Source organism: Balaenoptera acutorostrata, chromosome 14 (assembly GCF_949987535.1).
Source record: "Balaenoptera acutorostrata chromosome 14, mBalAcu1.1, whole genome shotgun sequence".
Lineage (NCBI taxonomy): Eukaryota > Metazoa > Chordata > Mammalia > Artiodactyla > Balaenopteridae > Balaenoptera > Balaenoptera acutorostrata.
This window is the reverse complement of record NC_080077.1, coordinates 25931537-25947858: the sequence shown is the minus strand read 5'-3', so window position 1 is coordinate 25947858 and position 16322 is coordinate 25931537. Positions and strand designations below refer to the sequence as shown.

The 16322-nt window shown below is 40.4% G+C and overlaps 1 protein-coding gene across 4 annotated transcripts in view; it reads right to left on the bottom strand.

The window, feature by feature from the left end:
- The window catches only part of NHSL1 (NHS like 1), a 246699-nt gene that overhangs the window by 109855 nt on the left and 120522 nt on the right, over positions 1–16322 (bottom strand). The window lies entirely within an intron of this gene.

The window sequence follows — 16322 nt, the reverse complement described above, 5'->3', positions numbered from 1 at the left end:
AACATCATCTGACCCTGCACCCTGTTTGATTTTTCTGCACTCTGCAGCCAGGGCTGACCTACTTGATCCCAAAGGCAACCTTCATCCTCTCTGCAGTCACTTTTCTCTCAGGAGACGTTTCAGTCCTGGCTCGTTAAAAAGACAGGTTACTTTGTGCTGAACACAAACCAACTATGAAGCTCCAAAGCACCCTGTAAATACTGCGCTGGGGGCTCTTCAGTGGCTTCTGGCCTCAGGTAGCCTCATTCGCATCACTGTATTTCCTCCTGGAATCATGGAAGTTCTGCTTTAATTGGCCATTTTAAAATATACTCTCCTGAGCCAGTTCTTAGTTATTTCTTTTTTTTTTTCCTTCAGAGCCAAGTCTAAGTCTAGACTTCTTGACATCACAACCAAGAAGGAAGCCCTCATTTGGTTCCTTATCATGAAATTTGTCTCTAATCTCATTCATGGAACCCTAGCTCTTCTAACATCCAAATGATTTGATTTTTTTCTTTTTTCATTTTTCTTTTTTTTAGAACCCTTGGGCCCCTCTGGTTCTATTTCCCTAGGGAATGTAAGAACGAGTGTCCAAGTTGACCTGAGCTCTTAGCTTAGATCATCTTACAGCCTCTCCTGATCTCCCTTAGATGTGCAGAGTTGCCTTGACTCCACTGCTGTCCACGGGGCTCCAGTCTAGCCCATGTAGGAGCACAGTATGCCTCCTAGGCAATGGCAGCAGAAAGGAGCCTTTACTGTGAAACCTTGCTCCATTCATCCAGCCTGATGGAGCTTCAGAAGGTAGTGCTGATGGCTAAGATGTTTCTTCAAGTGACAATATTCCTTTATTTTATTTTTTAAAAATTATTTATTTATTTATTTTTATTTATGGCTGTGTTGGGTCTTCGTTTCTGTGCTAGGGTTTTTTCCAGTCGTGGCAAGCGGGGGCCACTCTTCATCGCGGTGCGCGGGCCTCTCACTATCGCGGCCTCTCCTGTTGCAGAGCACAGGCTCCAGACGCGCAGGCTCAGTAATTGTGGCTCACGGGCCCAGCCGCTCCGCGGCATGTGGGATCTTCCCGGACCAGGGATCGAACCCGTGTCCCCTGCATTGGCAGGTAGATTCTCAACCACTGCGCCACCAGGGAAGCCCCAATATTCCTTTATAACTTTATAATAGTTTATTTTTTTCTTTCTAAGTCTGACCTCTTAATCCACCGTTATACCTACTACATCTTTCCAAAAGAGCACTTAGTGCTCCATCCTCCCTCTTAGGGGAGGAAAAAAAAAAAAAAAGAAATTATGTTTCCACTTATGTAAAAAACACAGGAATAAATCCCGAACTCCTCATCTAGCAATAAATTTGGACTTGAACTCAATTCTTTTCCCCAAAGTTTCCGGCCATATTCCTTTCAGCGGCCCCATCTGTAGGCTTTGTTCCATATCCCATATGGTCTCATACCTGCACTATCCTGGATCAGACTATTACTGTCTTTGTTTGGAATACAGCCCCCATCCCCACAGCCTGTTGTTTTACTTCTCTGAAGCCCATCCTTGACCTCGCTCCTCTCCCCGAGCAGAATCCCCAGCTTTATTTATGTAGCTATGATGGTGTCACAATTCCGTCTGCCCACCTAAAATGAGAGCTCCTCAAAATAAGGACTTGCTCATTCACACCTAACCTCCAGTGCCCTGTGAGGTGCCTGAAACACAAGAGATGATCAACGCTTATAGCATAAACCAGAATTATCACTCTACTATTTCACCCAAAAGTAAATAGTGGAGAGTATATAAAACCTGCATGAGATATCTATCCAAGAGCATAATGATTCCTATGAAAAGTCATAAAAATATTTAACATATTCCTTAAAAATTAAATAAATAGATATTATTTCCCCACATACAATTGTACTAAAACTCAACATTAAATAATAGTTGCTGAATAGTTGAACTTATGGTGGAATTTTTATAAATCATCATTTCTTTAAACTAATAGTCCAAAGGAGGCCTCATTTTCAAACCCACAAACACAGATACCATTCTCTCTCAAGGCAAGTTCATCAGAGCAAACTCAGAAGGCAGTTTTTCCTTCTCTCACTCAGCCTAAATTAAATGTTTGAAGGATGATGGAAGTAGAAAAGGAAAAAAAAAAAAAAGAATTTTTCTGGAAGTATCCATACAAGAATGTTGAGGTCAGTGTGTCCAGCTGGAGGGAGGACACCAAAAGATGTCATAATAATGACCCCAGATCCCCTTTCTTGGTGAATTTATAATGGAATGTATTATAGGAGAAAAATAAAACCACTAGAGTGTAAATTTCATCCTCTTAAAGATTTGCCATTGTCAGTGTGCCAAATACGTGCATATTATATTTTGGAGAGTCTAGGTTAAAACACATCAAAATAAACTCATAACCTTTCATGCTGTATATTTCATCAATGTGCCTGTGGAGGGACTGACTCCCAAAATATACAAATCAATGGCAACCCTCCCCACAAAAACCCAACCAAACTAAAATAAAGAGGTCATTTGTATCATTTTTTCCTAAGCATCTGAGTAATGGGAGGAAGTTAAAACAATAGCCAACCTTCAACTCTAGAAACAGGTGCAACTCTTCTGTCCACAAAATCACCATCCTAAATCATTCTAAAGAGAAGTCAGACTACAAATCAACAGTATTCAAGATCATGTACCAGCCAACCAGAAGGAACACAAGTTCTGCCACAATTTACTTGTTAGTAAAACATAAGCCCATAACCAGAGAGAGTTACTGGACTATAATTACTTTTAATCATCAAGCAAAAACATGAACATTAAAAGGAAGACACCAAGTTAAAATGCCCAGGCTCCTGATAATTTCTGCATAGATAATCAAATAATCTAATGTTTAAGTGACTTAAGATTTATAAATTTAAAATATTTCATTTTTGATTTAGAAAATATTTGAAAAACTCAAAGCTCTGTATGAAGAACTAGAGAATTTCCATTTAAAAAAGGTAGTTTAGGGCTTCCCTGGTGGCGCAGTGGTTGAGAATCTGCCTGCTAATGCAGGGGACACGGGTTTGAGCCCTAGTCTGGGAAGATCCCACATGCCGCGGAGCAACTAGACCCGTGAGCCACACTTACTGAGCCTGCGCGTCTGGAGCCTGTGCTCCGCAACAAGAGAGGCCGCGATAGTGAGAGGCCCGCGCACCGTGATGAGGAGTGGCCTCCGCTTGCCGCAACTAGAGAAAGCCCTCGCACAGAAACGAAGACCCAAAACAGCCAAAAATAAATAAATTAATTAATTTTTTAAAAAAAAAGGTAGTTTATTTCTGAAATCACCACATTCTTCAATTTTGACCCACTTAAACCTTGGGGACAGCGCTTAAAGGAAAGAGCTAATCATTTCCCTTTCAACTGCCAAGTCTTCTGAGCAACCGGGCAGTTTGAAACTTCAGGAATAGCAAGCTATTTCAGGACCCATAGGATTTACAACAATAACGGTTTGAGGAAACCACAGCATTTAGGCTCCTTCAGTCTTTTTCCCTGTCCTTAGGAGTTTAAAAATAAGCAAGAAAATGATTCTTCAAATTGGCAGACCAATTTCAGGGTGGCGTCTTGCCACAAGGCAAGATAATCACAGAGTTACAAGATCCACAGAGGACAGAGTATCCCACAGAAACAGCTCTTTTCTGATCGTCCTCTTTGATCAAGACAAACAGATCCGCGCTTTTTCCATTTTTATTTTTGTTTTACCTCTTCCTCTCTCCCTTCCTGCCCCCCTTCTCTCTCTCCTTTTCTCTTTCCCTCTTTCTTCACTTAACATCAGTAAAGTTCTAATAAAAGTCACCTACAATTCTGTTGATGGAAATAGCTGGCATTTACTTCATGTTCTATTTTTATTTAACACATCTCTGCAAATTCAGCTATTAAGGATAATAAAAATCTACAGTTCCTCAAGAGGAAGAAGTTTCTCTGTCAAAAAACAGAATACTAAGTTCACAGTTTTAAAATGCACTTATTTCTCTCAAGGCAGGTGTGCTTCTGAGGACTCTATTAAGTCATTCAACCGTCTCTAAGGACTTCAGCTCATACAAAGGAAAGGCTGCAGGCTGAGACCCTTGGGGTTTTCTGTTGGTTTGGGTTTTTTTTTTTTTTTTCCCCTTCAATTCTTTCAAACCTGAATGAATTTTGCTTTTGTAAGCAGAGTAAAAGTGACACAGGAGAGCCTGTCTCCAGCGTCGATGCTGTCCCTCTTTTGCCTTTGCCATCACCAGTAAGTTGCTTGTCTTCGGCATATCTATTTAGAAAACTTTCTGTGTGGTACAGAGTGGGTGAAAAGCTTCCAAAACCTGCTCCGGAAGGTCAACAGAGAAATCTGTCACTTGACCTTCATAGGGCAGTCAGGAATGTCAAAATTAAAGAAACTGATAGAAAGGAACACAGTCTCAATACCATTTAAAAGAGAAGAAAAGGACACAAGGGCACAGCCTAACTGGACTGCTCTTCTTTGTGAGATCTTTTTAAAAAAAAAAAATTTATTTAATTTATTTATTTTTGGCTGCATTGGCTCTTCGTTGCTACGCACGGGCTTTCTCTAGTTGCGGCGAGCGGGGGCTACTCCGTTGTGGGGTGCGGGCTTCTCATTGCGGTGGCTTCTCTTGTTGCGGAGCACGGGCTCTAGGTGCGTGGGCTTCAGTAGTTGTGGCTCACGGGCTCTAGAGCGCAGGCTCAGTAGGTGTGGCGCACAGGCTTAGTTGCTCCGCGGCATGTGGGATCTTCCCGGACCAGGGTTCGAACCCGTGTCGCCTGCATTGGCAGGCGGATTCTTAACCACTGCGCCACCAGGGAAGTCCCATGTTGTGAAGTCTTAAAGCAAGTGAACTCACCTCCCTGGACCCCGACTTCTCATCTGTCACACAAGGCTATCTCGGAAGTTCCTTGAGTCCTGACAGATTAGCTTTGTTTTTTAAGGTAACTCTACTTAGATACCTTCATAACTCCAATTTAGGAACTATATACAAATATTTACTAAAATGCTCTCAAATGGCACCGAGAGAAGAAAATATGTGGTCATCGCTTCAATAAGCTCTCTCTCTCGAAGAGTTGCTAAAGTTGGTTTCTCTAGGTATACCCAGAACAGTCAGAATTCTTTGAAATTTCGCTTCATTCAAAAAGAAAGACATCTTTACAATTGTCATCATCTCTGAGATTTTACAAACACAGCACAGAATAGCTATTTTGGATATCAAAAGCTTTTCATATCAGGAGTGAGCTTCTTCTATCAATTCTCTTATGCTTGGAGAATGAGAGAAAAGAAAGCAATACTTTTGGAAATGGTTACTTTTCTCTGAGCCTCATGTCTTGAGTCATAGAAAAAAAGTATTTTCTACATCTCTATTTTCAATGTATTCAAATTGCACCCGAGCATTTTTGCAGCTCTCCTATGTATAAATCAAAGCATTCACTGAGCAATTACTGTGAGCCAAAATGAGGGCTAGGCTGCAAAATGAGGACTATTTCAACAGAGACTATTAAAAGGTCATATTAGTTCCAAGTATTGGTGTATTAGTGGTTTATTAAGAAATTCACAGAAAAAGCAGAGACAAATCAGCTTTTTCAGTCACATTTTATGTAACTCCCATTTGTGTTCAGGAGGATCAAACGTCACTTAAGTGTTTGGCCAAAAAAGTTTAGTGGAGTAGAACTGATTTCAGATAATAGAAACATGTCTTATTGTCACCATCTTTTGACTTTTTTAGAAGCAGATATGAAAGTAAAGATACGGAGAGGCCATTTCAACCACATGAAAAACAAAAAAATATATTTGGTGTCCAGCTATCAGATGGAGAGAAGAGAGGCGAGTGAGAACTCAACACATCATTAGAGAAAGTGGTTAATGATGAGACCAAAGCTGAAAAGCAATGCTTAAGTGCAACAATGCAGTAATCCTACTTGGAAACTCAGAGTGATTTTATAGATGTGTTTAAAATTTAACATTTACAAAAAGAACTGGGATGCCCAAATATAGTCACAACTCTATATCTTAATGCAAACATGTGCTTTATTTAACTGTAGTAAAAAAAAAAAAAATCCAACAGAAGAAGATAAACATGGAAAAAACATATTTACATATTACAGAACATCCCACTTATTAAGAGATCACTTTTCTGAAAAACTCAACCACTCAACCACTCAAAATATGGCAAAGACACAAGATAGCCATACTTGTGCTACCAGATAGCAATACTCACAAGGACTGTGGTTTCGGATCTTATTATGATCCTCCGGTCATTACTGTTGTAATAAACTGGATTGTCCAGACCCTCCACACAAGGTAACATATTAGAAACCCCAGAGCAGACAGTGGTGGGGACAAGAGGCAGGCACGACTATGTGGGTGAAAAGAGAAAGCTCACAGCCTTACAGCAAAAGTGGACTAAGAAGCAGGCAGTGGAGACCCACCTCATGCCAAAGCAAAGATCCTTACAAACCTCAATAACCACTAGGGTGTCATCAGGTACTTACAAGGTTCAATGACTATTCACAGTGACACCACGGCATCCAAACAACCTTCAACCTTCGATTGTCCTGAGGATTGAGCAGAGATACTGCACAGTGTCATGCAGAGAGGGAAGGACTAAGTCATAAGAAGTGAATTCAAACCCAACTATTCCATTATTATCTCTAAGGCTTCAGGCAAGTCACTTAATCTCTCAGGGACAGCCTTCTCAGCACAAAAGGGTTAGGTAAACGCCACCGTCCTGCCCGTCTCACACGACTGTCAGAACAATGAAATGAGACCGTACAGAGTGAGTACTGGGTAAAGTATGACCTGCAAACAGACTCTATCTGCAGAGCAAATTTTAGAAAGACGTTCATTAACATTTTTTAAATTGTTTTAGAATTCTGAACTATGAATGAAGCAAGCTTCTGTTATACAGAAATACAAATAATAAAAGACATCTTCCTCTAAGGTTTTATATAAGCTAACATGTAGTCCATATGAACACAATTTAGAAAAGCATCTCTTATCAGTTGTCAGTTTTTTTTTTAAATTTTTTATTTATTTATTTATTTATTTATGGCTGTATTGGGTCTTCGTTTCTGTGCGAGGGCTTTCTCCAGTTGTGGCAAGCGGGGGCCACTCTTCATCGCGGTGCGCGGGCCTCTCACTATGGCGGCCTCTCTTGCTGCGGAGCACAGGCTCCAGACGTGCAGGCTCAGTAGTTGTGGCTCACGGGCGCAGTTGCTCTGCGGCATGTGGGATCTTCCCAGACTAGGGCTCGAACCCATGTTCCCTGCATTGGCAGGCAGATTCCCAACCACCGCGCCACCAGGGAAGCCCCCAGTCGTCAGTTTTTTTACAATAACTTTGTTTCAAAGAAAATGCAGCTTTTCTTCCAGTTCAGACATAGGATCTCTGATACATACAGGGTAGAGTCCAACCATTTGAAAGTAAAGTTTAATGGACTGAATTTCTCAACTAATTTTCCTCTATGGGGGATGCACAACAGGCCAGTAAGCATAATGACAGAGAAATCTCCAGATGAGGGCAGATATTTGTCAGACATTGCTATTCATGAGCTTTCCCTTGGGCCGGTGAGCAGGTGCAAGTAACACACAGAGTGCATTAGCAGGCTCTGCACAGCTGTACTCCAGCAGGCAGCAAGGTCCATGCTGGAGATCGCTCAGTCCTGCCTGCGAGTTTTCAAGCATTTCCCCTTATCCACCAGCATGGCTCTGGGCTGGGAGGGGCACAGAGGGAAACCTAGAAGAGGACTTACTATTGTGAGTGAATGCTCAGGTGCACAACAGCGTTGCTCAGTTCTCAGACCAGGTGGTTTTTCTGAGATGCACCACTAATCTGCATTCCACCTCAAGATACTTCTGGTGTTCGAGGCCTTCCTACAACAGTAATACGATGACGGACTAGCTGCAGAAACTCCATCACAGTTTGTGAGGGAGCTCTCTGGAACACAGCATAATAAAACCCTACCACCAGAAGTGAAGTCTTCTGAAAGCATTATTTTGCCAGTCAAAGGCCGTGACCTAATAGGTAGTGATAAAAATCAATTTAGTAGGTCGGGACTGACGTCTTCTGTCTAATAAAACACAACAGAATAAAACAGAACAGAAAAGAGAGGGTATCACATGTAGTCATGCAATAAAGGTAAGTAGTTTCACAAAGCTTTTGTTTCATTTTATATAGATGCAAATGTGTGTATATATGTATATGAATGTATGTGTGTGTATATATGTGTGTGTTTATATGCGTTGCATAGACTAGGAACAAAAGTAACGTGTACTTGTTACTCTGGACACAGGCAAAACTTTTGAAAGTCACTGACTTAAACAACTATAATTAAACTTCCTGGGCACTGAAAAACTCAACATTCTCATCATAGATCTACTACAGAAGGTTCTTTCTCCCATTCCAAACAAACATTTATTGGAGAGAAACTTAGCTTAACTTTCTCAGAAACTAGAGGAAACTTTAGCAATTGTGTTTTTGTTCAGACCTTTATTAGTTGGAATTGAAACATAACCTTTTGGATTTCTAAACTCAGTTACATAACTCTCCCCTAGTTACAATGACAGGAGCACACAGATCCATGGGACAAACTAACGCATACCCCAGTGTGTGGGAAGTAACCAAGGTCTGATGATCCAAAGGAACACTGAAGGAGAGCAATCCCAAACTCTCCAGCTTCCTAAAGCACACAAGAACATCCCAAATGCAACAAGCTGTCTCAAAAATTGCTTACAAATCAAACAGAACCGGGGTCCTTAGAACAGAACAACATTCAGACATTCATACCTAAGGACAAAGAATTGGACGTGGAAAGCTAGCAAGGAAAAAAAGGACTTAAATGATCTTTTTATAGTTGGAATACAGTGTGTTGATTAACTCTGCAATAAAATTACTTTAAGGTGAAAATCAAAGTTCTTTTTCCAGGAAGTCAAAGCACTCCATGTACTTTCCGTTGGTGAAAAAATAGTATGTAAATAAATAACCACCAGTCAAGATGACCAGAGCAACCAATCCAACAACCGCCCACCAGGGTAAACTCAAACTGACTTTTGTATTCTTTGCAAAAGAATCCCCAGCCACTCAAGACTGAAGCAATACACACCTGTGTCCAGGTAGGAATTCTGGTTTATCTCAAAATGTAATCCGGAAACACCAGATACCCAGCTTCTACTTTAGCTGAGGCGTTTCTAGTTACAAAGTGAAAGAGAACCTTCAGGAATAGAGGCAAAGGAATTGTAACAACAATAAAATATATTTATTCTCACTTTCTCTTCTTAAAGTTTACTTACAAAACCCCCAAAATCAAGTGATAGAGTTTACTGAAATCTCAACTGCTTGTGGCTTTTACTTATAACTGGGCTTCCCTTAGAGAAAGATAAATATACATTAAACTCTAATCTGACAATTCACTTGCACCACTGAAATTATATTAACCAGTGAACAGATTAGCCTTTATCCTTACTCCACACTTCTTTCAACCATGTACAGAAACTTTATTAAGCTATGCCTTAAAAGCAAACAAACCTTAACTATTACAAGCGCACAATTAGTCCTGCAAGGGGCTTATGCAGAAACATGTCAGAGTCCCAGTAGACTACTATTATTTTATTGACTTAGAAGATGGGATCAGAAAAGTGTTGGCAAAAAGAAGGCAGAATAGAGACATATGGAGACTCATTATCTCTTCTCTCCTTATATCTTTATCCTCCCTTCTTCCCTCCTATCTATTGCCACCTTCTTTCATTATCTTCCATTCATTACTGCCCCCAACACAGCCTTTTCTGAAAATAGGAGGGCATGAAAATGGCAGGATAGAGTCACTCTTCATTGCACCAGCCTTAATGAGCGCCTGCTCTAGGGAAGGCTGTGTGTCAGGTCACTCAAGGTCACTCACAAGCCAAGCCATTTTCACGTTGAATCTAGGAGAGGCTCACTCTTCCAAGTGGCTTTCTCAAGGTGTTGCTTTATATCAAGTCTACAAGGCAATAGTAGCTCTCAAAATACAAGAATCCACAACCCACACCCAGATCCTGGGAATAAGTCTAAGTAAAGGGTGGTATTGAGGGAGGGAACTAACTGAGAACTCCGGCTAACAAATGCCCCTAGGGAGATGCTCTCAGACACCTGCTTCCTAGGCAAGCGCTCACCATGTACTGTACATGTATAAATGGCCAAAATGTGATACACCCAGCATAGTGATGGGTTCTAGCAAGAACTAAATAAATAGCTGTTGATCTAATGTCTCTGGTGACTAGTCGGTTATCAAATGTCAGCTATAAATGACAGAGAGCACCTTGCAATGCTGCATTTGATGGTACAGAGAAGTTCAGTAAAGGCTGAAGCGGGGCAGACCGCAGAGACACCACTGCAACCAGTTTCTGGCTCCCCCAGCCTCACACCACACACATCTGTGTCTAGGGACAATGTGTACATTGATTACATGTAAGTTTTCCAATCACGTTTATCATCACAGTGATCACCATAAATATCACCTTTAATTAGGAAGATTAGAAATACAAGGTGTAACTACCCACATTTCATAAAGCTAGAAAAGTACAACTATACCTTTGAAAATCACAGATACTGTTGCTACACTAACAAGTAATTATTAAAACCTATGACCTACCTTAACAAAGAGGGCCTAACGTGGAAATCTGTGGTTCCGTAACTGCTTTCCTCATGTGCCTACATAATCGCTTTGACCAGCACTTTTGCCTCTTTTCAACCTCTAAGCCCCTATATGGCAGGATTCTAGTTCCAAACGCTCCAATCCATTCTGCACGCCAAAACCAGAGCAACTTCCTTCAGCACTGCTTATCATGTGTTCACACAACTAGTATTTACTCACTATCTGTAAAGTACAAGACACTGGATGAGACACAGGCTAGACTTAAAAGAGCTTCAAATAAGCACATACCCAAATAGTCTCAAAGCAGAGCATTTGCCCTGAAAACAGAAGCTAACGAGTCAAAGACCCCAAAATGCCCTAAGTGCTTTCAATGCCATTTCTCTTTCTGAAGAATTATGCTTGGTTCCCTGTCTCACCACATATAAGTTTCTCTGCCCAGTTTTCAGTTCTCCCTAATGATCTAATCCTTCCTTATCAGACCAACTATTATTTTTATTGACTAATTATGGTATCCAGACAGTATTTATTAAATGAGTTCATTCATGTACTGTGTCATTAAGAGTGTCGAGCCATGGCAAGCACCCATTAAATGTTAGCTATTGTTAATACTTAAGGGGGGGCGGGGGCTTGACTGATTTAGACACAATTTTCAATTTAGTATTTTAATCATTTCAGGATTTGACATAAAAACTGAGGTATAAATTACTTGAAAATTATGTAAAAGAAGTGATAGCTTCCATTTGGGTTGCCTAGGTTACACAAGTAGTTTAAAAGCAATTACTTCTGTACTGAAAATTCTGAGATTAGTATATATATATTCTATACTAGGATAAAGACATCTTTTGACTCAACTATTGATAGTGAAGGGATTGCCAACCCAGGGGCAGTACCATTAAATACAACCAGATTCAATCTGTAGGCTGATACAGTATCTATAAAACACACACTCATCTGTTCAATAAACAAGCTGTACCTGCTACCCATATGTATGATGAATAGGTATTATCCTATTTTACAGAAATGAAAACTAGAGCTTAAACAGATCATGTGATTTGTTTCAGGTCACACAATTAGCGAGTGACAGAAGCAAAACATCCAGATTTCCTGATCTAGTGGTCTTTGCATCATTCATTCTCTTCCAATGAAATTTTACTGAACACTTACTATGGGCCAGGCCTGGGGAAACACTGGTTGTCAAAACAAACCCAAAAAATCACTCCTGTCTTAGAGGTTAAATTCTAGTTTGAGGAGACAGGCAGTACTGAAAATAAATACGAAAAGTATATAGTATATTAGATGGTGGAAAGCGCTTCAGAGTAAAACAGAGATATGGATAGAAGGGTCAGGATGAAGATGTGGCAATTTTATTATTATTATTATTTTTTGCAGGTGGAAATCCACTTGGAACTTTATTAAGGTCTCAAGCTACTTGTATATATGCTTTTTAAATCTTTGTTTCCCTTCATTTCTTTCTCTTAGATATTTGTTTTATAAGGAAACATTTTGTATTTTCTTAGTCTGATAAATATTTATTGACCATCTAATATATTCTGTTCTAAGCACTGTAAAATGTCCAGGTAGCACAAAGGCAAATTATCTTCCCTTAGGGTTTCAGAGTTCAATGGGGGACACTAACATTGATACGACCATGTGATAAGAGATGTCAGCAGAAGTTGTGCCAGATGGAGTCATGGCTTACACTACTGTAGGTCTGGGAGAACATATATGTTTATTTGAAAACGTAAGTGCTAAGTCTATCATCAAGTGACGGCAGCAAAGACTGCTTAGATCACGCATGCCTTTCTATTTGCTGATAAGTAGCGACAAACATTACCTTGGAATAGGAAAATTATTCACATCGGTAAATACTTGAAGCTTGGCTTCATGAATAGATCAGCTTCCTATAGGCAGCTCTGTGTAGGGCTGCTGGCATTAAGCAACCCCAGAGCAGGTGCACCCATGTTCAGACTCTGGTGTCCTCGCTTAGACTATATCCCCATCGTCCACAAGGCAGAGCACCAAGGGAAAGGAATACAGCTGCAGAGGGCAAGATGCTTCCCTTGGAGCCTAGTCTTACGGTGGGACCAGTGGTACTGAGCCAATCACACTGTTCCACAGGATGGCGTGGGAAATGGGGAGACCACACATGTGCCAACTCTCTGAAGATGTGGCAATTTTAAATAAGGTCCCTGATGATTTTTGAGCAAAGACCTGGCAAAAGTGAGAGAGGGAGAGAGAGAATGGTGTGCACAGGTGGGATTCTAAGCAGAGGGCAAGGTCAAGCTGCACGGCGTGTTCTCACAGCAGCAAGGAGCCTGGTCTGACTTGGTGGAGAGTGAAGGGAAAGCACAGCTGATGAAGCTGGGGACGCAATGGGGCAAGGGTGGCCCATCACACAGGGCCTCAAAGAACACTGTAAAGACGTTATTAAACTGTCTGAGAAGGGTTTTAAGCAGTGAAGTGACACGGCTTGACCTATGTTTGATGTTTTACGGGGTTGCTGAGGCTGCTGTGTTAAGACTGCCTGGCTTGGGGTGAGGGAGAACAAGAGTGAAAGCAGGAAAACCGGTTAAGAAAAGATTGTGATAAGCTGCCTCTCCTTATCAGGCATGGCATCGCCCAACCCACACCTCATCCCCGTTCACTAAGTCAACTTTACTCATGGTCAAACCAGCCAGGACCAAACGCTTGTACAAAGTGTTTCATACGTGCACTGTTTGCGTGGAGCAACAGGAAACGGCAGACTGCCACCAAATTTATGTTCCCACAGACTGCACCCTCTCTTTTGTTACACTCAGAAAAGTCCAGAGTCAGGAGCACTTGTAAGATTATATTCCTCAGTATAATCGACAAAGTAAGCATGCAGTGCTACCTATAACCCACCATGCTCTAAGCAAATTCAGAGAGTACTGTTCGGCACGCGGGCCTGGGCAAACAGCACTAGTAACAGTGTCCCAGGTGGGTTACGTTCACCCAGCCAGCATCCCTTTATTGGGTACTTAGCCTTGGGGATAAAAAAGATAAGGAAGACTTGGTCTCTGTCCTAAAAGAATTCACAGTCTAGCTCAAGGCACAGACGAGTAAACAAATAAGTACAACCCGGTGTGTGATAGACGCAATTACAAAGGTATGCAGGAGGTCAGGAATAACACAGAGAAGGGAGAAATCAGCTCTACCCTCTGGGAATCAGGGAGGACTTCACAGTTTTAAAGCAGGAAGTTAACAGGCAGAGGAGGAGGCTGGAGCATCCTGACTCAGGGAATGGGAGATGGAAAGTTCTGGAGTTGTGAAAGAGCTGTGGGTCTGTTTGCTATTTCTGGAGTTAAAAGGGAGAGGGGACAGGGAGGCGTCAGATGGAGGAGGATCTCCTGCTATGTTAAATGATAAGGACTTCATTCCATGCACACTGGGAGCCACAGAAGAATGACCCCATTAGACAGTAGTCCCCCTTTATCCACGGGGGATACGTTCCAAGACCCCCAGTGCGTGTCTGAAACCGAGGATAGTACCGAATCCTACGTATGCTGTTTTTCCCTATACATCCCTATGATAAAGTTTAATTTATAAATTAGGCACAATAAGAGATTAGCAGCAATAACCAATAATAAAATAGAACAGTTATGACAATATACTGTAATAAAAGTTATGTGGATATGGTCTCCCTCTTTCTTTCAGAATATCTTATTGTACAAATTTAATGTCTTTTCCATCTTAACTAAGCACTTATCACACACTGTGGCTGTAACTTTTACAGTTTGAGGTGCAACAGCAAAACTCGCACGAATTTCTTTTTCCTTCCTCATAATTTCACAGACAGAAGATTCCTTCTTACTGTAGATCTTAGCAACCTCAGCATATGATTTTTTTTTCTATCCCTACGTTGAGAAGTTCACCTTTTCACTTAAAGGGCGCACTTTATGGCTTCTCTTTGGCTCATCTGAATTATCAACATCATTATTCTTGCACTTTGGGGCTGTTATTAAGTATAATGAGGGTGACAAGAACACAAGCACTGCGATACCACGATACCACGATACCACACCAGTCGATCCGATAACCGAGATGAGACAGCTATTAAGTTACTGACGGGCGGGATACTCTGAGCAAAAGGATGATTCACGTCTCTGGCAGGACAGGGCAGGATGTTGGTAGCTTTCATCATGCTATTCAGAATGACATGCAATTTAAAACTTATGAATTATTCCTGGAATTTTCCTTTAATATTTTCGGATTACAGTTGACCACGGGTAACTGAAACTGTAGGAAGTGGACCCGTGGATAAGGGGGGACTACGGTATTTGTAGTTTAGGAAGATCACTGTTTACAGTGTAGACCCAAGAATAGCTCAAAGGCGGCAAGAGTGAAGAGAACAAGAGTAGAAGACCATTCAGAAGGCCAGGGAAGAGCTGATGAGGGCCTGGACCACAGTAAGGATGGACAAATGGGTGCAGACACAACAGGCCTTGAGGTAAAACTCATAAGATTGGAGCTACCTGAAGTATTTGATAGGAAATACTGTGGTAAAAACAAAACACACACACACACATCATTCAATTTGATAGAAAATGATAGATAAACCCCAAACCCCTGAAATTACATGAAAATATAACACTTTCTATGACTATAATATTGATACATAATTATATAAATATGAATTGTAAGAGACATAAAAATTAACCCTAATTAATGTGCAGTGTCTTTTTAAATTATTTTTAAAATAACTGTTTGAAAAGAACAATTTCCAAAAAGTTTTCAAAACCCAGTAAAGACATTTCCATGGAAAAGAACACAGGCTATATTAACTATACGTTAAATTGTAAATTAATTAATTAATTGAATTTTAAAAAAGAAAGAAAAAGAACACAGGTTACTCACTTCCAAACCCAAGCTCTGACAATACGTAACTTCCTTCATTACTCTACGATACTTCCAGTAATCTAAATAAGTATCTAAGTCTCAAAACAAACCCACAAACTTTTAAAAACAAGTAAATAAAAGAAGGGTATTAGTTAAAATATCATTTCAATAGAACTTCATCAATTTAATAACAAACAGGATCATTTTTGCAATAAAGCAAGGCAGCGAGACAACAGAGATTCCCAACTTCAAAAGAAAAAACAATCGAAGGTTAATAAAGGGCAGTCTCGATGAACCAGATAAAATACTAAGTGGCACTCACTGTCTCTCTCACAGAATCTCAGCTTCAGTAGAAAGAAAGAAAACATTACATTCCTGCACTGAGAATATTCTTCTTCTCTCTTTTTATTAAGACACCAAGATAAACTCCATTGAGCTATTTTTCCAACGTACATAGTGACCCTCAGGATAAATATTACTTGTTTAATTTTACTATCAAATTTGGGGTTCTGCTTTGACAATATCTGCTAATATTTTTCAGGTTTTTTTAATGCCATGAAGGAAATGTTCTTAAATTTTATACTGTTAAGGATTTTATGATCAAAAATAAATTACAGGTATTTACATAGAAACAGGATCTTGACCTTGCTGCTTTTGGTCTGCCATGCCATTTTCCTCCACTGTAATATCTGAAGTCACTGCTAATCTAATTATGCACAAGGATTCTGTTTTCTGCAACTATTTTATTAGGGAGGACACTGGGATGAAATTATTTTAAATACAGCCGACTCCACACAATTGATTATCTAGTGTATGGATTATTCATTACCCTTGATATCTA